Raw genomic sequence first — 24,300 nt, forward strand, 5'->3', positions numbered from 1 at the left:
TATCAGAGCCACAAACTACTACTTTGCACTGAGCTCTTGTTTTCATAGTCAGAACTAGCTGCCAAAATGCTGGTCCTGATCATGCTTTCATAGCTGTATAATCAGGCTTTGCTGTGATCTGAACTAACAAAGTCAGAATGGTGCAAATGAGAGGAGAACTGGGGCAATCTGCTGTGAATTTCCAGATACCAAATAGGAACTGAAGAAGTGAGAGATTTTCTTTCCAGCCTTCAATTTCTAATGGGCAAATGTTTACAAAGAAGTATCCTATCATGCCTGTCACACATAATAATACCCACAAATATGGGCACATTTAACTGTATTTTAAGTCAATCAGAAATAACACCAGTAGTATGCACATGCTCACAAATACACATATGAAAACATAAAATTGAATTCAGGTTGAAATGCTTTTCATTTCAGCACAGTGTATTGCCATCAGATAAAGAAAAAAATATATATTATTCTCTGTCTAGCTCTTCCAAAGGAAATAATACCAAAGGTTTAAGAACACGCATTGGCTTCCTTCCTGATAGTATTTAAAATGTTCTTTTCCAATGTAAGTGCAAAACCAAACATTAAGGTTGAAAATCAAGCACACCAGTCACGCACATTCAAAACTGACGTGAAAAACCTGGACCTGCTGAAGCCAGTGGCACAACTCCCATTGACTGCAGTGGGGCCAAAATTCCACCCAGTGCTCCAATGAGAACATTAAATTGGCCCCATCGTGTATCTCACTTGATGGACTACAGCAACGTACATGATTTATTAAGATCTATATTCAACAAGGAAATCAATTGAATTGTGGAAAGTATTTATATGAGTGTATCTGTAACAATTGGACCTCTAAGTTAAGGTAGTATTCAAAATCTTGTTTTTGGTGCTGCCTGACTTTTTGCTTTCCAAAGAAGTACTGCAGTAAGGAAATTTTAAACTCCATTTCCCACTTTATCTACACTAGAACAGTACAAGTATTACCTAATGTAGGAGCTTTTTCAAAGGCTCCTTAAAATAAACAAATAAATAAGCCTTCAAATCTGAAGGTATTACAGCACAAAATGTACAGAGACGCAAGTAAATGATTCTGTTCTTATTTTTCTCAAACCAATTCCCTGTTTATTTTTAACCCAATTACAAGTGTACTGGCTGCCAGTAAAATTTGGATCCAGATTTTTCTGCTAACTAAATGAAATTGTTTGAATAGTAAAATCAGAATTTCTAACATCTCAATCATGTTGCTTTCTGACTTTCTTAATAACAAAAGTAATTGGGTACATTAAAACTGCAATTTTTTATAGTGTAAGGCAAACATTGTGATAAAATGCCTGTTTCTTTAGGGAAAATTCCAGTATAGGAGAATGAAAACAATAGGATTCTATTGAAATTATTTCAAAAACCTACAGCAGTTAACAGCTTAATCTACTTTCTATACGTTTTTTGGCATTTTAAGTAATTTTATAGAAGAACTGGAGTTCTATATTCCATTACGTGCTTGCTACACCTCTAATAAGGTTATAACTTTCTTGTCACTTCAAAGAGTTGTGGCCAATGCAGACAAAACAGATTTTTTAATTTGCTTTCCTATGTCAAAAAGCTGTAGCATTTTACTTATTGTGCTTTGCCCCATACCTTCAGTCACCCTAAGTGGAAGACAGCTGTTGTGCCCCATTGGGGTGGCCTCATTCTCCTGCAGCCCTGCAAGGGCAGTGTATGACTGGCAAAGGGTGGGCAGAAGATACCAGCACCATTTGTATTATCAATGGTGGGAGAAAACAGCCAAACCACAGCACAAATCTGCAGATATCCCCTTGGGTGTCCTACTGAGGTTGCAATCCATGACTGTGCATCACCAGGGGGTGCAGGAGACCACCAGTGCCCATGAGGAGCTGGGATCAGGGCATGGGCCACCTGCACTTCTGAAGTGCACTTCCCTAGCAGGGAGCATGGAAACCCTCCTAGCATGTGGTAAGGCTGCTCCAAGGTGGCTCCAGGCATGTACCATGCTCATGTCTGGGGATGAAGATTCAGGGTGCACCCAGGAGCTCGTACAGGAGGGGACCAGCCATGAACAGCAATGCATGGTGCATGAAGAGCCACAGTGGTGCACCACAACTCTCCAGAAGGCAGGACCTCCTTTCTGCCCCCTAAAGTGGCTGTCAGGCAGAGACAGAGTGTGTGGAAAGGATGCACAAAGCAACCACTGAGAAGGATTTCAACTTCTGAGAGAAAATACTTCTCACTCCCACCCAGCCCCAGAACAGAATATTTCCAGGCAAATTGCTGCAGTTAGGGAATAAACTCTGACCACTGCAGGCAACTGTCAGAAATTCTAAGTAATGAGATTTGGTTATAGGCATTTCTTAATGTAGAACAGCAGTAGCAATGAATATGCTGGGACAATGCGGAGTTTTTTATTCTCTTTCTATGGAAGAAAATAAATGGGGAACTTCATATATTCACCGTCTCCAAAGCCAAGAAAAAATAATCATAACCACCCAGCATAACCCCTTGCACAAGCAAGTTGTATAACTTCTTCTGAGTGCTTGATTAAATATTCTTCTAAAAGATGTGCTTTACTTTTTGCCATAAACACATCAAGAGATGCTGAATTTACCACATTCCTTGATAAATTATTCCTTTTCTCCCTGCTAAGAAACTGCATCTTCTTTCAGGATTCATTTTATCTAACTTCAATTTGCAGCCATCTTGTTATGCCTTTCTCAGCAAGATTGAAAAATCCCCAGCAAGACTCTTGCTGAAGAGCCGAGCTGCAGTTTTGTTATGCATTAAGCACCCCTACTCCAAGCCATCGCTCAACTTTCCCTTTGATAAGGAGTTCAATCTGTTCACAGCTCCTCACATCATGGCGCTTCACATTCGTGCCACGGCGTCTTCTCTGCTGCCTCTCTTCACTGCCTAGCCCTTTCTGTCCTGCCCTTTAAATAATATTCCTGTTTTGCCTAGTGTGTGCTCTCTCGTTTGTGCTGCCGTCCTCCCAAACACCCCATCAGTATAATTTCTCAAGCAAAACTCGCATGAAAACTCAGCTGTTAGCTGCTGAAATATGACCTTCTTCTGCGTCTTCCCTGCCTTCAGAAATGGCATTAAAGCAATAAACTTTTATAGCAATTTCAGTACTGAGGCCTATTTTAAAAAGCATCAACTTGTTTTAAATCTCACTGATGACTACGCCGTGCACTGGATCACCCCTTGAGGTACCACGGGAAATGCAGACCATTGCTATAATCACTTATATTCCTATTCCCTTCCCCTCCTTTTTCTGTTACTTTTCCCAACCGTGGCAACTTCCCACCAGTAAAGGGAAAGTTTTATCCATGGGGTGAACAAGTACTGCCCTCCCTTCCTCACCCACTTTCTCCCACCTCCATCCGCCTCACCTGGCAACAAATATTTAATGTGATACCTCACTCTGTAATATTTTTTCACCTGTGATTTTTTTTTTCCACAGTGGAAAGAAAATAAAGTTTATTAGCTGGATCCGGTGGGTTTTTCTCAACATTACTAGAATAAGCCAATATTTTACTGACTAAAGGAAATTTATAAACAGCCAATTTCTAAATGAAGCAGATGGCTTATTAAAAATGAGCAGTCATTTCCTTGGCACACAACAACAGTTTTAACTTTTTGTATTATAATATTACTGGCTTTGTGTATGTTACGAGTGAGAAGAGTGACAGTTATCATAGACCCACCATGATAAGCAAGGAAGAGAAAATATCAGTTTTGCCGTTCTGTTACAAAATGCAAAGATCCTATTACCTATTACCTTCACTTATATGCATGTTACAGAACTAAGGAAAAGTTCAAGCTAGTATTGAATTCACAATCAAAAGTGGTTTCAATTACTGCCATATATTTCCAAAACTGGTCCTGACCTTCTGGACAGGAAAATCACACCTCTGGACTTCTGAAGTGTCCACTGCAGCCCCAGTGCCCCTTCTTCAGCTAACTCAGGGTGAGAACCCTCACCCAGGATGTGGGAAACCTGACTTAGCCTGAGACACAGAGACTTTTTTTATGACTATAATTATGGCTTAGCAAGTGAACAAAAACCTCAGTAATTCTGACAGCCAAAACATACAGCCTAAACATGCAATCACGAATGAGACAGTCTTAACTTCATAATTGCAAAAATGAATAAAGACACTTTTTCTTTTGTGAGGGACAAAAATCTGGAGGAATTTCTTTCACTTTTCATCAAAATGTTCCAAGAAAAGCATTTTTTCCTCTCCTAGCAAATGTATACATGCATATATACACATATACAGTTTAGAATGCTGTAGATATGACATCAGAATACAGCTTTCATTTCTAAAAGGCTGGGAGATTTGGTTTCTCTCCATTTATCACAACATCTTATCTGAATAATGGAAATGACACTCTAGTCTGCGTCAAAACTTCACATGGCCAATATTTCCAATGAGATTAAAACAAATTAGAAAACAAGCTTGCCTATTACTCATCCAAAGACTGTGGCTGTTTGTTTGAACCAAACTCCTGAGCTCAATCCTGAAACTTTTGAGATTTTCTTTTCTTCATCAGTGCACAGTATGAAACAAGCAGCTTTGAATACATTTGTTTTAAACTGTCACATAGAGAATATTAATACATCTATATCTAGATTAAAGGTATGATAATTCATCATCTGTAATCACTATTTGGATCTTCACAATTACAGAACAAGCAAGCATTAGCCTCTAGAAGTACATTTGGCAACAAGGTGATCATTGCAAAAACTACATGCACGCCAGCAAGCCAGCAGTGTTTTATGGCCAAGTATTTCCGTGTTTGTTGATTATCTAACATTTAAAGCTTCCAGAGACTTTAATCAGCAACTCGCCAAGGCAGAGGAAAGAAGTATCACCTTAGTCACAAATCTATTTCCGTAACGGATAGCATACCCAATCTTCTCAGGTCATCCTACACCATGCTTTTCTAGAACTACATTGCTGACACTATCATAAGATATTGGTATATTTAAGCTAAATCTGAGGATTTCAAAAGACTTGCAGAGAAAGAAACCCCAGGACTTTCTACAACTGGGTCTCTGCCTTGACACTATGAATAATGAATTTGCAGTAATTTCATTTAGAGAGAAGCAGAGAAAAAGGTCACTTCAAACATGGGAAATTAGGCAACGTGATTCTATGAGAAATTGTGTTGAAAGGATTCGTTTCTTCAAAAATAAAATAAGAGCAGCCAAAAATACTAATCTTGTTCCACAGATGTTTGATAAAGCAGAAGACATGAAAGGAGCAGCCGGCCTGTAATAGATACACTGCCACATCCAGCCCGTGATTCAGCTAGACAAAGACAACACATACACTCAGACTTCACTTTTCTTCAGCTGTTGCCTCCCTTCCGCAGGACGTTTCAGGCTGGCAAACACTGCAGCTCTCCAGTGCCACACCAAAGGAAACAGCGTGGGCTCCCACTGCTGTAGGATTGTGCCAAAAATAGCTGAAGACACTGGGGCATTAAATTGCCATGTTTTCCAGCAGAACAGCACGGAGCAACAGAGTACCAGGAGCTCCTGACACATCACTCATGCCAGGATTTTATTTTTGGAGTGCCTTTAGCCAGCAGGACAGCACCTAAGGGCATTTCTAACATCCGCATTTTCCCAGATCATCCTCTTTAACCAACAGTATTTTTAGAGGCTGATTTGTGCCTGCACTTCCTTTAGTAGCTAGCCTCTCCTGTGAGAAAACATCATATTTTCTGTCTGCTAGCTACTCGCCACTCTAAATGTTGTGCATTGAACATGCTGGAAAATATTTTTCCACAGTAACAGCTATTGTCTTAAAATATTACCAATGTAGCAAGCACCTAATTGCTGTACTTGGTCTAAAAGCAGAAATAATATCCCATCTGAGCTGAATTAGATGGCAGACAGTGACAAAACCAAGAGGGTCGGTGTGTGTGACAGTGCACTTGATTTATTGCCTCAGATTGTACTCAGTAAAAAGCAGTGTCAGTATTCATTTTCAGGTGACAAAACGTATAAAGAGGTTATTATAAGGACTCCAACAAGCTTCTACATGCCTGATCTGTGAGAAGATAGCACTGTGAGGTGTCACACAGGAGCAGGGCAGACACACAGGAGATGGAGAATAACTGCCCATTGAGGAGCTTCCCAGCATGCAGCTGAGAGCTGCATCCCCCGAGAGCTGTGTACACCCAAAACAGACTTTCAAAGCTATTATCTAGTCCTGAGGCATTTCAACTGCTGAGAATGAAGTCCCCAAGGCACGCAGTATTTTGCTTCTAGGCAAAAAATAAATAAAATAAAATAAAATAAAATAAAATAAAATAAAATAAAATAAAATAAAATAAAATAAAATAATAATAAAACCATGTTCAGAAATGAAGAGCTCATCACTGAGTGGATGCCTGATTCCCATCAGGACCAGCACATTGTGCTCCCTTGTCTCCCCCTGTGAAGCCTGACAAGGTCATGCACACCCCAAGCAGAGCACAATGTGTACCGATCGGATCATTCACGCGGGCTGTCAAGGAAAGCACGCTCAGATCCCTGCCACTTACAGCAGCCATTGCTCAGAGCAGGACCCCCAGCAGCCCACTCCAGGATCCTCAGAGGTGATCCACAAGCAATAAAAGTCAACGGCAAAATCTCAGCAGAGTCACAGAGCTTCACATTTGTCTCTTTTATTCTCTCGGTGGGCCACTAAAAAGACACAGTTAGTCAGTGAGGTTGGATTTCTCCTTGCCTAATTTCAGCTGCCTGAAGGTTAAGCACCTGTTCAAGAGGATGCTGTCAACACAAGGAGAGAGATGCTTCCAGGGGACGACTTATCCCATGCAGGCAGCATCAGACAACTCATCGTCTCCTTCTCTGAGTGATTTGGGGTATGTCTGTACTGCAGAACAGCCTCTGGGAAGTGCTGAGGCACCTGGGGCTCTCTCCTAGCCCATGGGCTCAGGTTGTCCTGCAGAAGCAGCCAGAGCACACAGAGGGACAGCAAAAAAGCTTCACCTGGAGATGCACTTGGGCTGCAGCTACGGGAGACATCTGAGGATCGGGACTGCAGAGTGTATTGCAGTTTATATATCGTAACATAAACGCAGACTGGATTAATAGCCTGCGTGAGGACCCTTTCAGGCAGATAATTAGGGGACATGAATCCAGAATTTAATGATACATAACTTCATGATACTTTTAATGGCAATTATGAAACAATGCCCCCAAATAGCACCTGAATAAACCTTGAGCAAATCTGTCCTCATCTTTCAGACTGAACTCATGCTAATGGCAAATACATGTTTGATTATGATGACATGTATGATTACTTTGTCTTTTAATTTAGTATACTACAGTACCTTCTACACAAATGCAGCACTTAAAATAGCTATGTTACAATGTTAAAAATAGGGATGTACAGGAATGTGTGAAAGTGCCATTACAACTGTAAATATTTCCCAACTTCCAAATTGCTCCTCAAATTTCAGTATATTTTTGTTACAACATATTCAACATATTTATCTTTTTTAATTCAAGTTCCTAATTCATTTTCACTCAAATTTTACTTCATGGGAACTTAACATAATTAAGAAGAAAGCTCATCATAGTTGTCTCTTTTTTTTTTTTTTTTTACTAGATTTGGCCAAATTAGAGATGAAAAGAAGCAAAGAACCTTCCTTACCATTCTGTTTTACCCCCTTTCCTAAAACTTTGGTCTTAAATGTCATTACTTTTCAGAACAGTTATATGAACCTATGTCAGAACTAGGAGCAAGCAAATGCTGCCTTCAGATTCATAGCATGAAAATAGTGGCATTTAATATTACAGTGTTGCTACCTTTGTTAGTGCTTTGTTGCCAGGATTAAGTCTTTAACACTATGCTAACCTAACATTTTGAGAATTCTTCACAAAATGAATGGTATTTTGCATATTATAGACTTCACTGAGGATCACAAAGAGGTCTTGCTGTTTCTGCACTTGTCTCAAGTTTCTTGTTTATGAGGTTAAACATGGAGCTATCTGCATTATATAAGGTAGGTTAGAGAGGAGATGTGCACCATCAAAAGGTGTATGTTCACTTGTAAATACTTGCTAAAGAAAAAACTTCAAAATGTACTAGAATAGCTACTCTATTGTAAAATGGGAATTTAACTAATATGTTTTGCTTTATAAAAATATAAGATAAACTTAATAGATGTCTAACATACAACAAATGATGAAATATGGGCTGAAAACCAACTGATCTAAGCAAATACAAAATATTCTCCCAGAGCTCTCTTCTGTAATGCCAGTTTAGCTAACCAATTTATCTTAGTAAAGAGTGTTGGGACCTTCATGGCCTCTTAGAGAACAAAAGTATTTGTTCAGCTCCCTCATCCAGCCCATTTACCAGGTACAGCCCTGTCACTGAGCTCCTGGTCTCAGATAACCTCCATGTCCATACCACTGAAACACTGTCCTAACAGTCTTTTACCTAACCCTTGCCTGATATGAAACTCCTACAGGAGTGAGCCAAGAGAAATAGTGAGTTTCAAGATTCTTCTGTTACTACCAAAGTTTGCCTTTTGAGGAATGTTGGGCAGCAGTGGGAGACTCTTCACCTTATCTCTGCCTATCTTGCTTATTTGGAGGCTGGATGACTCCTTGGTGAGCCTCTTCTCCAGGTCAGGTCCATTTCAGAGCTGTCAGTCTGGTGGCACCTTTGGACTCTATGGTCTCCTCCTCCCCAGAGATGCCTGCTCCCCAGTAAACAGGAGGGCCTTGGCAAAAAAATGATAGTTTGACAAAGTGCCTGGTCAGTTCTGTCAGTAATGGTGGTGGTGGCTAATCCTGAACAAGCGCAAATTTCTGGTAATTGGATTGACTCTACAGAAAGGTAACACTCTGGCTTTGTTGCTTATATCCACCATCCTCACTGCATTGAACTTTATGAATAAGTGCTACACACACCTGGATTACAGTATTGCTGTCCTCAGCACATCAACAGATGTAAAAATTTCTCATTTTCCATAATCACTGTGTGTGTGCTGCATTCACCCAGGAGAAAAGCAGAAGCCCAACTGCTATGGAGCTGGGCCCCTTAGAAAATATTGCCTGTGGAACAATCCAAGTAGGAAGGCAATTGGTTCTAGCATGTAGGGAAACAAGCAAAACAGCTGCATATGTTGCCTTTATAGCTTGAAGAGGATGTTTCCTCTTTGGGGAATGTAACCAGTATGAAGCCATGCAGGCCTGCCCCTGGACTGGACCCAATATCATTTAATCTCTTTGAACCTTTGTCTGCCAGATGCTGTATGAAAAAAAATAGGGTTGTACCATCTACCTACAGCATGTACCATCTTGGGTTCACTGGAGCGGTGCTGATTTACTGTGTCTGGCCAGTGAATGGTACACGGAGCCAGGCAAGCTTTTGCAGCCACGCAAGAAGCGGGACGGGCAGGAACCCGGTGAGGCAGATCACTCTCAACAATAGCCTCTAATGCAGAATGAAGTGGCAGAAACAGTACATTATAGATATTATCGTCATTATCTCTTGCTACCTCTAATAGGTTTTTATATCATTTTGCGCATTTTTATGGCTTGCTGGCTCAGAATAGACATTCTTCGTAATTCACTGGAAGAAATGCTTGGTTTCAGCTCCCCTTGTTCTAACTGTCCACTGAATGGATGAAACAGGGCTGTGACCGCTGGGGTAGAACAACACTTTCTCGCTTGGTTCACACTAAGACATTTCTAAAGCATGATATTTTTTATATACAAAGGTATAAAGGAAGCTTCTTTTTACATTTCTTTTGGGCTACATTTTTTTTTTCATTTCTTTATACTGATTAAAAAAAATGCAGCAAGGCATAAACTGGGCAAAGCCTGCTCCTCATGAAGCTGCAAGGAGAGATTCAGCAGTGAAAAATCTCAAAAGACTGTGTAAAATGGTTACACAATCCCCTGAACCAATACCTGTAGGGGTTTCCCAGAAGAAAGTTGATAGTATGCCTCTTACAAACTGCCTCGGGAAGTGGAACAGAATGGTACCTCATTACAGAAATATTATAAATTGTTCCAGCATTTTTTTATCATGTGAAAGTGAATCCTCTTCTATGCAAAGGCTCATAACAGGTTACCAATCTGCATTATGATAGAAACCCCCCTGTAAACAGAAAATAATATAGCTGTCAGCAAAATCACCACTGCACTGGGGGGTGTGCCAAGAGCTGCACAGAGGCAGCTCCAAGGAGCAGGTAATGTGTGCTGCTTTCTAACATTTCCCTCAGTAGTTTATTGTCCTTCTTATGCATTTGCTGATACAAGCAATGTCCTGTGTTCCTGTGTGCTCTGCCAGGAAACACACCCTGAGAAGGGTGCACAGGAAAGCAGGAGGGCTCCTCTCTGGAGATGCAGAGGGCCAAAGGGACCGTATCCTAGGCAGCACCAAAAGCTGTGTGGCCAGCAGGTCAAGGGAGGTGATTCTACCCCTCTGCTCTGCTCTCATGAGACCCCACCTGAGTGCTCACCTGAGTGTTTTATGCCATCTATTACTCACATTGTCCTTTGCTAACCCCCCGTAGTCCTGCTTCCAGCTGGGCTGAGCTGGGATTGCTCCAGCTGTTCCTGGTGAGGTCCAAGCAGAAGTGTCCTGGGTGACATGATAGGCAGCAGTCACACACCATTTGATCTCTCACTCCAACCCCTAAAGGACTGTATACGTGGACATGTGTATGTGTTCAGTGTTCAGCTTTGGTAGGAGTTTATACATCATCTCTAAATGTTATTATGCCACTTAGACAAGTACAAAGACTTGTACTAGAGGAGGAAGATAGTAGGCTTGGGATTATCCTCATTTCCTGTGGGTGTTCAGTCTAATCTTAGACAGGCTGTCAAGAAATCTCTATTTCCAACACAGTCAAATGTAACCTTTATCTGTAGGAAGTTCTGTTATGCCAGAGACACAGAATCCTTGAGCACAGCCTTTATCACGAAGCCTTAGCTAACACCATGTACAGGACGAATCCCAGCCATCAGAAGCCTGGAGGTCCAAAGCCTTGAATTTTATTTGGATTTCTACAGATTGGTTTGTGAAAGAGAAAAGCTATAGGTCACGCGGGTTCGTGTTGCTGTGGCAGAACGCTGTTTTCTGTGCTTGCTGGGGCATCCAGAGTGCCAAGCCTTCCCACGCAGGTTTACATGTGTCACTGCCTGCATGAAAGCTGATTCACAGGGAAAGGGTTTTGAGGCTGAGGCAGTGTTCTCGGGATAACTGGAGATGGTAGAAAGCATTATATACTGCTTTGCTGCTATGCAAGAGCTTGTTTGAAGTATCTATTGTCTGTTGTCTAACCAGCCTCAATGGCTGCAAATGTAAGTTAAATAAGGCAGAAAAGAGAATTGATCCTTCAGGGACTATACAAGAGTGCCATGGGGAACACTGGCAGCTCCTTGATATACTCCTCGGGGCTTATGCTGTTAAATACTGCACACAATACAGGCTCACACTTTGCTGCTTTTTAAGGAGGACCAAAAGGTACACAGTTTGTTATCCCTCTTTGGCAATTGGTGTCACTATAATGCTTCCTACCCATTTCTCAGAGACAACATCCTGCTACACGGTGCTGCATTTATTCTGGACTGACTGTACATAAGTGAAACCATCAGCACCAAAGAAGTAACAGATATATCAGTCAAATGCTGTTTTCTTCTCCAAGTTCTAGAAATTTGGTGGACATATACCTATATGATTATTACTTTGGGATCTTTTATTTATTTTGAGAACTGTAAGCTTATGTGAGTGAGAGTTTTTCAGATCTATATTTGACTGCTTTGTTTTTTGTGTTTTTTTTTTTTTTTTCTATACATATTCATGTTTTGCAAAAAGAGATAGTGAAGAACCTCATTTTTTTTCTTTCAAGTTCCCCCTACCAGAGTGGATGCTGAAAGTTTGATTTCATCTGTTGAGACTGCTATTAACAATACATCAAGGCCACACACCACTGGTAGTTTGCTCATGAATACCACAAAAAGAGTAGAAGCACATTTTTAGACTGGTGGTTTCTCATACCACTGATTTTCTCTTCTAAAACTGAGACTAAATTCTGATGACAGGGATGTACATATGTAATTGCTAGACAACAGCTCACACGTACAAAGCAATGGATCTGTGCCCATAGATTTCTTCCAAATGCCAGTAAATGCACCAGCCTATGTGTATCTTTCTTAGACTTAGTGCTATAGTATTTTTCAGAAGTGAAAATACCCGTGAATGCTGTTCATAAATCAACCAGCTATAATTTTCAGCCTCAGTAGTGGTACAGAGTGATAGATACAATACGTTGCCAATCCAATTTCTTGATCACAGTTGACTGTCTTGGACAATGTTGTGAGTACTAAGAAAACAAAGCATTTCTGTTTCATAGTAATGCCATGGTACTTTAATGACAGTGAGGGTTGTTGCTGAGAATCCTGCTTATAAAACTGACTTCATACAGTTCCATCCTAGGATACATTTTTCACATTATAATTATCTAATCATGCATTCATTCAACATGAACTTTGCCTTCACATGAAAAGATACAATATTATACGGTTTAAAATAAAGGGTGGAACTGCAACCATGTATTTTAGTTTTGCTTGCAATACTAGAATACACACAGTCATGCCAGCTTTTGAGAGGAAGCAGGAATTAAAAATGTGTGTTATGAAATGCATTTCATGTGAATAAATGTCAGAACGGCATACAGTTTCACCCCTTGACTAAGCTAAAGAACTTATTTAATATAGTAATATGAAACTATATATATTACAATAGAGAAAATATTAGGAGAGTATCAATTTCCGATTATTATTACCTGCTATCCTACAGAGACTGTCTAAAAATGAAGGCTTCCATTTTCTTGTTTTTCTATTTCAACCAACCATCCATTCAGTTTACTTTTAGAAATCATAGTTTGAGAAAGCTATACTGGGGTGGCAGATATAGCCCACAGATGCCTATGGGTGAGCTAGTAATGCAGAGTTGTTAAATCAAGAGAGCAGATCTTAGGAGCAACACTGCGCATTACAACCTCTGCATCACACAGCCCTGTGCCGTGACTGCAGAGATACTGCAGGGTGAGAGCGTACCAAAGGTACAGCCCTGTTTACAAGCCCTTCACAGTACTTTGCTAGTAAAAATTATGGCTAGATGACAAAGAAAAAATATATATGCATATAATGTTGCACCATATTAACAAAATTTCCTGCAGCAGTGTATTTTTCCAAGGATTAGCAGACTCTGAAATCTGCTGTGCATTTTAAAGGTAAGGAGAATAAGCTAAGGCATTTGAAGATGTACAGCAGGTAGCTAATTTGTGGGTCCTTTGCCTACGTATATCTGGGAAAGCCAAACATAAGTGCTTACAGTAGAAGCCCCATCTTGGAAGCTTTTTTCCACCAAAAGCAGGCATGTGGCAAGACTATCTATGGACACTAAATGCATTTATGAGATGTGAAGAAGCTAGAGAAAATCGTTTGATTAGATAGGAAAGCACTCCGAGTTTAGCTGTTCCCTGCATGACCCTGAATCCTTTTAAATCTGCTAGGTAAGAGCACAAAGAGTTAAATAATCTCATTTACTGAAGCCTCAGGTGCTCAACTTGCTCAAGGGTGATACAAGAGAAACTACCTAGCCAACGGCCATTTATGCTTTCCTCCTCATCCACTTACATTGAAATGTTTTTTCCCCACTGCTGAAGGCAGTTAGGCATGATTTTCCATGCACCTGCTTTGGGGACTCGCACAGCTCTGTCACCAGTTCAGCTGCACAGGGGGAACGCTTTAAGAAACTTGGGTTTCATTGTTTAAATATTTTAAAGCGTTCATTCGTGTAGGTGAGATCAGATCTCATCCTCAGAGCTAGTGAGACCAAACAATGGCTGGTAAAAGATACGAGCATGTAGGAAGGAATGGACTTCTTCCTTACAAAGAGGAAACAATATAGACAGACACTGTTTTCTGCTGGAAAAAAAAATGCGCCACATATGCAAAATTGGAAGATGCCTAGGGGAAAAGACAAAGTTGATATCAGTGTGAGTGGCATCTTGGGGAAAACCCCAGCTGACAGAAGGAGGCTGCATAGAGGGACAAGCGCTGGGAACTACTAGACAACTGACTGGCACATATGTGGTTTCTGGTGATTAAAACGAGCCATTTAAAAACAGACCTGCTTAAAAAGCAAAAAAAAAAAAGTAAATGACATTATACTGGATGGAACAGCTACCAGATGGTCCAGTTACCAGCAGCTACTAGATTTTGTTTTTGTTTTTTTAAATACACACATACACTCACACGAGCAAACGCTCATGGGCCAAACCGGACTGTAAAAGCCATCTGGCACTGCTTGTGCAAGTTTACTACACTGCAAAACCTCATTCTCTCTGGCATTATTTGTGGTTAGAGGACTAATTCTAGTTTCAGCCAGGCAACTAGGCTGCAGTCTGGAGCAGGAGAATCAATGGGCATGGAAACAAAGCAGGGAGCCATGCTCATCTGTGAAGAGGCAAGTTCCAAAAGGAAAATGAACTTTACTTTCTCTGTTCCTAAAGTGAGTAATGGGATGGTAAAAAGAATATTCCCCTTATTCTTCACTGCAATTCAAGACCCATAAAACCTCCCACCTTTTATATAAGGCAGAGCTCCACGATCCTTTTCCGGATAGGATTTTTTTTTTTTTTCAGTTACCCACTACTTTCTTCTGTCTTCTCCAACTGCTATCCATTAAGACAGCCATCACAGCACTTAATGAGTTTCTATTCTCCAGTCACTCATCTACCCCTAATTCAATTGCACTTCCCTGCTCTGGCACCTTAAGCAATGTGTGAGCATCTTCAGGTATACCCTAATAACAAAGGAGACAGTATTTGCCACCCTGCAAAAATAGCATTTGATACATTATCACAAAGCATTAATAAAACATGCTTATACTACAACATCTCCTCTTATAACTTTTTTCTTAATTTTTAAGGAAGATGTTTAATGATGTACATTTCTCAAGGAGTTCTTTCTGGTAGTAACTGGGCATAAATTTTATAAAACAATCAAAGTGGTAAAAAAAGATGCTGAAAATCTTGTACATATCATTGTAGTAGAGAACATATCTTTGCCGTGGGGTCTAATCAGGCAAAGAAATTCTGTGATTCTGTGATTCTGTGATTCTGTGATTCTGTGATTCTGTGAAATGGCTCAACATTTTCAGAATTCAGTTTCATGAAATAATTTCCTTAGCTGCAATGCAGAATTCTGGTATGGGCAGGTGTTGTTGTTTTTTTTTTTTTGGTGGTGGTGATGGTTTTTTTTGGTGGGTGGTTGTTTGTTTGTTTTGATTTTGGTGCAAAGAAGAAAAAAAAAAAAAAACACAAGCAAACAACAAACTTCAAGTCTGTAAGTGTGCATCAACAATCAATAGAGAACTAGTTTTCCATCGTGCTGTATGTCTGCATGATGTTAGGTGCCTATTCCCTCACAGATGAGACCTGTTTCTGAGGATGCAATAACTGTGCTCCAGCACTGCTGCTAGAGCAGTGCCCTGGGCTCAAATCGAGGCTTAACACACAGTACAAACACAACCCAAAGTAAATGTTTGGCCCACTTTACCTTACAGTCCCTGAAATTCACTGGCAAAGCTTTGAACTGCATGAGCATGCTATAGGTCTGAGGTACAGAGCGTCCTGACAAAGCTTGGAGCACTGCAATCAATGTCCGAGGTACTAACATTGCCATACAACCCACTTGTGAGGGCAGAGAGTCCCGGTTTTATTGAATTTATCTATATAGACTTGCCCTTGCTGTACTTCACCAAGAAATTTCAAGTCACTTAAATTGTGGCTAAGGGCATTTACACAGGGGCTGCATGTGGTTCAGTTTGTTTTCAATATTCTGAGGTGGCAATGTAGAACTCTGAATTAGGAGGTTATAAAATTTATGAGTCTTCACTATAAGAAGAAAAAAGCTCGTGAAGAAGATAGTGGAAGCTGCAAACTCCCCTTTAAAAGGCTGTTAACAATTTGTAACCAATTCAACCCAAAATGTTCCTGGGAGAATACCACATCAGGTGAAGTGTTATAGAGGACCACTTATTGCTACATAAACCATTGTAAAATTAATTCAGGTTACAAATAAAACCCAGAAATGCTCTGATCACAAAAGATGACACCTGTAATGTATTTTAGCCATTTTCCCCACAAAAATACTCAGGAAAAGTAAACAAAGCTTTTATTCTAAACCACTCTAAGCTTTCATTATGATAATTCTTTGGGATTTACAGAGACAGATATATCTCCAAAGGTCTGGGTATCGCTTCACTGAATTTTAGAGCAAAGCTCCGAATTCTACAGGACGGTCTAAAACCCACAAAGACTTCACACTTATTTACAATGCCTTTGATGGAATTTCACTCATGGAAGATAGCTCTTCAAAACTTCTTGCTATGAGACTAGAGGATGACAAATGTATTTCTCTGCCTTAGTTCCCAAGAAGCTGCACACAAAAATGTTCATGAGTCACACTGGAATTTTTCAGCCCTTTCATGATTCAATTGCAATCAAAAAGCAGGCTGGACATCTCGGTTCTTGAACTTGTAGTAACCATTCTGCTTAAAAACAGCGTCACTAAAAATATACCTTGTAACAGATTTGATGTATTTTAATGATTTCTGGTTCACTGGGACTCAGATGGAAAACACAAATTTGCTGACAGCACTGTTGCATATAGCTGGTCATAAGAATTAACAGACACTCTTTTTGATTTGTAAATTTTGGACAAAACTATCCATTGGGGTGTATTGCTAGAAACCCCAATTATTAGCAAGCCCCACCAAAAATATGAAATCTCTCTTCCTAAGAAGGGTACAATCCGACACACCACAGTACTGCATGTGCTTTTCTTCTGCTCCTGAATTTCAGGTTACCCCATATACCACCTCCCACTGGCCACCAAGTAGTGCTCCCCCTAAAAAAAAACGACATTCATACCCACAGTAACCCCCACAGTTCTGCAGTCATCTGTCTTGCCTTGTCTGCTTACAGTAATGGGGCATTCTGTGGAGAGGGAGAAAAGGGTTAAAAGAAAAACTACCTAATCTTCAGTCACACATTTGTCACCTTCCCCAAAATAGCTGTAGAATTTGAGCATAGTATGCCATTTGCTTCCCTGACAGGTTAATCCGTTTATTATTCATCCGTTCAATGAAAATACTGAGTCTCCATGCTAAGAACAAAACAAAACCTCCAAAAGCACTGGTTCTCTTTAAATCATATTCATAATCTTGTACAATTTGTCTTCAAATTCAGATTTATTTTTGAACCCTAGGTTAGAAGCAGGACACCTATTCCTTCAGATTTAGCATTGTTGCCTCTAGCCACATTTATGGAATGTTTTCTGGGTTTTGCAAAATTATTAGCATTTCATTACCTGCTTCTGCAACAGCCATGTATCTACCGTGAAAAGGTCACCCAAAAGTTAATGAACCTGATGCTTAGCCAAACTGCTTCTCTCCTGTGGGACAAGGATTTTCACAAAACTCTGCAAGGCTCATCTTGAAATGTTTCCTGAGCATGCTCCAAAACGAGAATGGATAGTAAGTCACTGAGCAAATCTGTTCCCTTTTCCCAGGCAACTGGTTCTATTGAGCCTTCTGCAACAACATGTAGCTCAACTTCTCAATGGCAGCATTTCTAAGGGAAAACCACAGCAGTGTTTCGAACCAGCCACACAAGTATTATGACCATATAGCTATTCAGAACAGTTACATTCCCTTCCTCTCTTCATTTCTTCACGAGAATCCACTGTCTACACTAAAAACACCTCTCTTGGTGCACAACATATTCTTTTCCTCACAGATTCATCATGTTAGGAGACTGGATTCATGATCCATTCAGGTAATATGCCTAGAACTTTCTCTTCCTCAGGCATTTCCCAATGATAACAACCTTGGATACAGAAGAATTGTACAACATCACAGTTGGAGCTATTGAATTTCATCCCATTCCTCTTACTCAGTCATCATTTCCATATTATTTCCCAGCCTTTTTCTCTATGAATGGTGTCTCCCAACTCTGGCTCATTAATGGAATGTATTAATGAAGGCATGAAATGGGAAAAGCCCCATGAATAATATTTGATTCTCTCTCCTGATACTTCCTTTACTAGCACTGATGACTGTTGCCATGTTTACAGTATTGCAGGTCCCTTAGGTAGTCACTACTCCACTGTTTTGCACTTTGGTACCATGCTCAATGTTTGCTTTTATCAAGGGATGATATTAGAGAAGTCCAGAAGATTCTACTGCTAGTGAGCCTTTTTTTGTTATACCACACTTGGCCATTCCTAGGTCTGAATATCAGGAAAAAGCAAAAAAAAAAAGTCGTTTATTGCACATTTAGTAGTAGCTCACAATATCCTTTATGTAACCTGACAGTGGCTCTAATGTAAAACACTGCAGGCAGATCCTGAATCTGATCTACTACCTAGACAGAATAACTGCATCAACAAAATGCTGGAGAAGGGTGACTAGATGATTATTTGGTTTTATTTTGTCTGTTGATTGGTTGGCTGGTTGTCTTTTAAGAGATTGCGGTTGCACGAAGGAATATGTTCAAAAGGGAAGAAAAAGTCACATGAAAGATGAGGGCAGTTGTTTGGGTGTTGTTTTGATTATAGGAAAATCACTCCATCTAGAAAAGGGATGTTCTGTGTTTTTACTCTTAGAGGAAGTGATTACAGCATTAAATGTCTGTAGGCTAGAAACTAGAAATAGCGCAAGAGACTTGAGTTTAAGGGATGTTAATTCAACTGCATGCAAAATCTGCTAGACTATGGTGTCTGGATTTCATTTACTGATAACCAGTTGCTAGTTCAAGTGAGCTGTGATTACCATCTACATCAGGCACGCGGTTCAAACGATGTAATCCTTAAAAGAAAGAGACTATGTTCTCTGATGCTCTCAGCTCATGATTAGGAGTTGATGTTGCCCATCTAAATGAGGTATGGAATTTAATAAAAGGTATTTTTCTGAAAAAAAGCCAGATTAACAACAAGGGAAAATTGTAATGGGACTATTGTTTTTGGGGAAGAGACCCAAACAAGTTTGTAGAAATGTCTGGTCACCACCAGAAAAGGACTAGGCAGCTCCAGAAAACCCCAAAGTCAAAAAGTCTGTGGTATGCCTCATTGGTCCAGAGATGTTAGTCTTGTCTCTTGTATACTCCACAAGTGTCCTTCCAAGGTGGTTGTTGGTTACTTGGGGTTCAGGAAAAAGTCTTTCTCTTTCCTTTGAAACATCCTGGTATCAATATAGGGCAAAATAGGAAAGGAAATTGGGATGGAAAAAAAGTTCCTCCTTCTGCATAACCAGATCCTGATCTCTGCCCTCGTAGACGCCTACCTGGGCCTGCTTTCAGCTGGGGTAATCTTTTCCATGGTTTCCACAACATCAGTATGGGATAACAGCTCACAAAACTGCTGAAGGTTAATTGGTGTTTGAAATGCACCTTGGAAATATATTTGCAGAGGTGTTGCTCTTAGGGCCAGGAATTGCAGAGGCCCTACAGGGCTTGATCAGGTTCAAGCCTTGAGGGACTGCACGGGCAACAGTCCATTTGTAGGATCATGACTATTCAGGCTCCTTCAGAGGGCTGTGATCCAACCTCTTCATCAAAGCAGGGTCAGCTGTGAGATCAGACCAGGTTGCTCAGGGTCTTATCTACTTGGGTCTTGAAAACCTCAGAGGATGGAGGCTGCACAAGATGTCTGGCCAAAATGAGCATTTTAAAACATCTGTTGTCTGAGTGCTGCCACAGAAGAGCAGTTTTCCTAGGCCTGAATATTGCACTGTTTTTAAGTCAGCAGGCATTCCTACTTATCTGTCTTGACAGAAGTCATCACCATGGCATCCAAGCACCTGGAACAATTACCTAAGGGACAATATGGAAATTGCAAGGCAGCTCCCAGCACAGCTGAGAGAATTCAAGGGCAACGCAATACCCAGTGCATCTGCAGGCTTGCAGGGCGTCCCTGGCTAGCAGCATGCTATTATCTCACCGTGAGTCAGGGTGATGCCACTCTGGTGTGAAACCTCCAGCTGCCTGCCTGCCATGCACGCAGACTGCACTTCCCAGGCTGCACTTTTCTCTGTATCTGTCACTATAACTACACTATCTCCACAAGACCCTTACTGGACTTCCTTACCTGAGCAAATTAATGTTTCATATTCTGCTTCCAACCAACAGGCATAATGAATCTGTGCGGGTTCATTTACTCCGGTGGACTGCATGCCCTTAGCATAATTGTTTAACTTAGCTGTAACTTAACTTAATTTCCTAATAATCCTCATCAAATTTCCTCAAATTGTCAGAATATGGACTATATTTAAACAGCAGATTTTAGGTATTAATACTTCAGAGCAAATGGCAAAAAAAAAAAAAAAAAGAAAAAGAAAAAAGAAAAAAATATATTATTTTCTTCCCACTGCCAACAGACAAGCAAGAAATGAGGTATTTTAGCTTCTTTGTGTCCCTCAGACTGCAAGGCTAAAATCCAAATACCTGTTGGGAAAAGACTTACTTATGTCTCTCACAATTTCAAAGAGAAATTCAAATTTCCCACAGAGCTTAGGCACAAGAATTCATTCATTTCATATGAAACCATGCTCTGCTGTACATTTTGGTATGCAAAAGAGGTCTCAGAATGGGGCAGGAGAAGGCATTGTTGATACTGAAATAACTTATTGCTGCTTCGCAAGACTGGCACTTACACAGCAGAGAGCTCAAGGACTTGCTGACCTTGGGTATGTTGTTGGCCAATTGTTCCACAAGGAAGGGACATTAGATTGCTTGGACATAATAAGCAAGGCAGAGGCTTAACCACAGGCGTGCAAATACCTGTATTTTTTCTTGTTCGTATCATCTGTTTACAAGACTCATTTGAAATGTTAATGTCACATTCACTCCGGGTGCTAGAGCACAGAAATTTATGAGGTCTGAGCACCAGCATATTAAGTAATGTGTACGGTACACAGTAAAAAACTCTAATATACACAACTCAAATCACTTTTTGATTTTGAGGTTTGGGACTTCCTGCATGTAATTGAGAGCTAGGGATGAGAAAGGAACAACGATGGCTTGTGGAGCAATAGACTTCCTAAGCTGTGCTCTTAAAAATATTTTGATGACTAAGGAAGCACTTAAATGTTAGGGGAGATTTGGAAGGAGATCTTACCTAGCTTCCAGTCAGAACACCCGACGCAAAGCCGTAACAGCTTTCTGAATAAAGAGTTTATGTTTGCTCACAGAACTTTTCTGAAGTTCAGACGAAAAGTAGATATTGCCACCTGCTGACAAAACCGAGGGTAGCAACGCAGGTCTGGAAAAGAAGCGTTTGCGGTGAAATTCAGGCTCTGCTGAAATCAACGGGAGTTTTGCCATTGACTGCAGAAGAGTCCGGATGCCACCTGTGCTCTTAATTTGCCTGGCCAGCCAAACCAAGAAGTGCATTCATCAAAGCCCGAAGCTGAACACCTCTCCTGTGGAAGACAACAGCTGACAGAACGAGAAACATATTTGGCCAGCAGGTCTCAAGTTCTGTCAGCTTCAGTTCACAAGCTCATATTGATCGAGTGATGGGGAGCACCTGATAAATGGGGCCCTACAGCAGTGTGAGGACTCGTTCGAGGTCATTGTGCAGACACCTTGCAGCTCTGGACCGCAACTGGAGGCACGCTGCTGCTCCATCTCTGGTGAGCAGGGAGGCTCCTCTCCAAGCTTCAGAGAAAGTAGAAATGCATCCAGTGTGGCCATAGCTGCTGGCACATGTAAGGCCTGAACTACAGCACACCTATTTCACTAGGCACAGAGGGCAAGAGCAGGGATTCAAGGACCCTTCAAGGACTCCCCCCCCCCAGGGATTCAGCTCTAAGAGAGGCTGCAGCATTGCACAGCTCATTAGCTGCCAGAAGATCCACAGAGAAGGGGCCTTATAAATGAAGCACCACTGAAACAGCTTCAAAACTCAGCTAACATCTTAAACACCAAAGCTAACCATTTCTGTGTACATTTTAAGGAAAGCAGATTATATCCAAGTAGACAACAACTTATTTTACCAGGGCTATCAGGCAATCATTACTTTATGGTGCTAATTCCTTTCCATAATGACAAGAGAGAAAAATAAGCAATTAAATACTTGCTTTGTTTTCTCAAATCCAAATTTCAGGATTTTTTTTCCATCCAGGGTTGAACTGAAAGTGAAAATTCAGTTCTCCGCAAGACTGAAAGTCCAGTCTGATGTACTCAGCGGTTACTGCAAGAGTCCACTGGACAGACACAGGGTCAGGGCTATAGGAGTTTGCCTGTCTCACAGCTGATAACCATAATCAACTACCACAAAAAGAAAGTTACAGTCTGTCTAGGGAAACATGCCTGTTGCATGGCCCCACAAGCTCTTGTGTGGACTCATACCAAGCCATTAGCACCTAATTCCTTCATTAAACCACGCCACAGGAGCTATGGCCAACCCCTACCTGTCCCAAGGTGTCCCTTCCGCTCTCCTGCATCTCAGCCTTTTGTTCCTACCTCTGTGCCTGCAGCACAATGCAGTCTTTCCTTCTGGAGGTCTGCAATGTAAACTGAATCAATAAACTGATCTGGGCTTCTTTTCTGCAGAGAGTTCTGATCTGGTTTCTTTTCTGCTTCTTTTCTGCAGACTTTTTTAACCCAGCTCTGTTCAGTGATTCGGCCCACTCCAGCAACCTTCAGCAGATAGGATCACAGATAAAGTAGCAAAACAGATGGAGGGATGGGCAACCTGAATTGGCAGGAACTCTGTAAATCCCGTAGGTCAGCTTTAGTGCCAAAGCTAGAATATCATGAAACTATGGGATCAAATATCTGGGGCTGTCAAATAGTCTAAAGCAATGCCATCAGATATGTCCCGCATTTCAATTAGGAGTGCAGAGAGGTAGAGGCTACTAATAAACTCTTTCAGCAAAAATGTTTTTAGACTGCATATGAGGTAAATTGGAACAAATCCATATCAGTTATATTGCAATATACATCTCAAATCCAAAGGGAAGTGAATGAGGCATTGCAATGCCATGAACTTAACACACATTAAGCAAAACCAGGAGTACCAAATTATCAGAAAATTTATTCTTGTTAGAAAAATGTTACTGCAATAATGCTCCAAGCAAAAAGAACTGTGCTCCAGGCACAAGTGTACGTACTGTACCTGAAGGCTTCCCACCACTGACTTTTTGTTCATGGCATTTAAGCAAGTTATTTATTTTGGACGGGTATGTATTAGTCATTCATTCATCTGCTCTCTTGCTTCCTCCTGCCCTCCTGGCCAGTGGACTTATCACTCACTGGACAAGCTGGTGATGCTTGTGTCAGAATTGCCATTTTGCAGCAAGTGGCACATAAATCCCAAATCGGCTGTTGCATGTGTTTTTGATGATAGCCTAAAACCTCTACGCACTTCAGAGAATCTAACCAAAATGCACAAGTCACACATCAGTGCACAAAGAGAGCACTTTGTCACGTAGGTGAATTTTGGGCTGAGGAAAGTTAGATGAGCTCTGGATTGCTGCCCGCTTCATGTTGCAGGGAATATGGGAACACTTTCCTCAACAGTAAATTTTTCTGGCTCAAAAAACATTCAGGCTACAGAAGTGAATGTGTTCTTTCATATAAATACAGGCAAGACTCTTCCTCTGAAGACCTGAAAAATAAGGTTAAAATATGCTTAGCTATTGAATTATAAAAGTATCCCAAAGGGAAGACTTCAATACAGCATCCTGGAAAAGTAAGGAAAACAACCACAAGGGAGCTATCATCCAGGGGAAGGAAAAAAAAAAAAAAAGGGGAAAAAAAAAAAAAAAAAAAAAAAGAAACATGATGACCATTGTTACAAATCTGGCAAATCTGGAAGGAATGAAATTACATGGTCCTTGTTTGGAAAATTAAGGTCTTATATTGAAAAAATACATATACCAGATGTAAGCATATAATGGAACAAGAAATAAACAGGCTTATAATAAACAGACATGTAAATGCTGTCAGTATAGGCAGTAGCATATCTGAACTGCTTAAACTTCATTCCTTTATGTCAAGCTGAAGGAACTGTGAAAGGAAGGTTAAATGAGAAAGCACAAGGAAATAAACAATTGCAAAGTTTTAATGAGTTTTGCGGTCCTCTAAAAAACATGAAAGACCACTGGAGATTTAAAAACGAACAAAGGCAAATAGAAAAGGAAATCAGGTGCATGTTAGTGGAGATAA

General features: G+C 40.6%; 1 long non-coding RNA gene across 2 annotated transcripts in view; it reads right to left on the reverse strand.

The window, feature by feature from the left end:
• The window catches only part of LOC106016290 (uncharacterized), a 33,126-nt gene extending 11,468 nt beyond the window's left edge, over nucleotides 1-21,658 (reverse strand). Inside the window, exons 1-2 of one of the 2 annotated variants that reach the window (XR_001188891.5) lie at nucleotides 21,245-21,658; nucleotides 17,002-17,067 (exon numbers count right to left, since the gene is read on the reverse strand). This is a non-coding gene — a long non-coding RNA (uncharacterized lncRNA). The remainder of the gene's footprint in view (nucleotides 1-17,001; nucleotides 17,068-21,244) is intronic. The other variant, XR_001188890.5, reaches the window with a different exon arrangement.
• Nucleotides 21,659-24,300: the final 2,642 nt, after the last annotated feature.

This window comes from Anas platyrhynchos, chromosome 4 (genome assembly GCF_047663525.1).
Source record: "Anas platyrhynchos isolate ZD024472 breed Pekin duck chromosome 4, IASCAAS_PekinDuck_T2T, whole genome shotgun sequence".
NCBI lineage: Eukaryota > Metazoa > Chordata > Aves > Anseriformes > Anatidae > Anas > Anas platyrhynchos.